Here is a 1,018-nt window from a genome sequence, read left to right on the forward strand (position 1 = left end):
CTGCTATCTCGGCAGAAAATCTTGGCATGATACTTGTGCAGCCAATCAATGCCCAGGATGACGTCAAATTTCGTCATCACTAGCAGGATAGCACAGGTCGGTAGATGCCGATCTGCAAAGACTACGTCCAACTATGGTACGTAGGTCGCACAAATGGTGTTTTTCCCAATAGGGTTATACACTTCAAGGGTATTATGCAAGGATTTTATAGGTGTGTGCAACAACTCGGCAAAATTTACCGAAATAAAAGAGTGTGTGGCACTACAATCAAAAAGCACAAAAGTTGCTTGGTTAGCGACAAGAAGGGTACCTTGCACTAGGTCGCCCTTGGTCAACTGCTCGACCTTGGCTGAGTAGACACGTCCCGGCGCCCTCCTTTGACCGCTCGCCTGCGGTTGTGGCGTCTGATATTGTTGTTGTGGCTGTGGTGGCCGAGGGAGCAAAGGTGCTCCGCTGGTCTGCCTGGAATCGTCAGTCGCCTTTTTGCGGCAATCACGAGCATAGTGGCTCATCTTGCCACAATACAGGCATCCGCCTGTGTCAACGGGCACGCATGCCCAATGTGAGATTGCTGGCATCTGGGGCATACGTTGTCAGCCTGCTGCCTGGCTGGAGGGTTGCCCTGAGGCCGCTGACGTTTTGAAGGAGGATATTGTTTCCTTCTTCCTTCGGTCTTTACAGGAAGAAATGGTTGTTTGCCTAGGTCGCCGGAAGGTGTCTTCGGCTCACCACCCGTAGCGGGTGGCCTCCTGCTCTGAGTACTCTTGGTGCGCTCCCAGGATTCACTCAGGAGGGTGGCGGCAGCAACTGCCGCAGAGAAGGTCGAGGGCATGCTCATTAGGACCCGATACATGAGTCCCTCCTTCAGCCCCCGAACAAACTTTCCTGCTCGCTCGCGATCATCCGCGAACAGGTTGGGGTAGTAGGGTTCCAAACTCTGGAATTTGGCGATATAATCCGTCAAACTCGAATTGCCCTGGCAGAGCTCCAAGAACTCCACCTTCTTCTTCTCCCTCGC

The sequence above is a fragment of the Nuphar pumila genome, chromosome 11 (assembly GCF_984573655.1).
Source record: "Nuphar pumila chromosome 11, dmNupPumi1.hap1.1, whole genome shotgun sequence".
NCBI classification, from domain to species: Eukaryota; Viridiplantae; Streptophyta; class Magnoliopsida; order Nymphaeales; family Nymphaeaceae; genus Nuphar; species Nuphar pumila.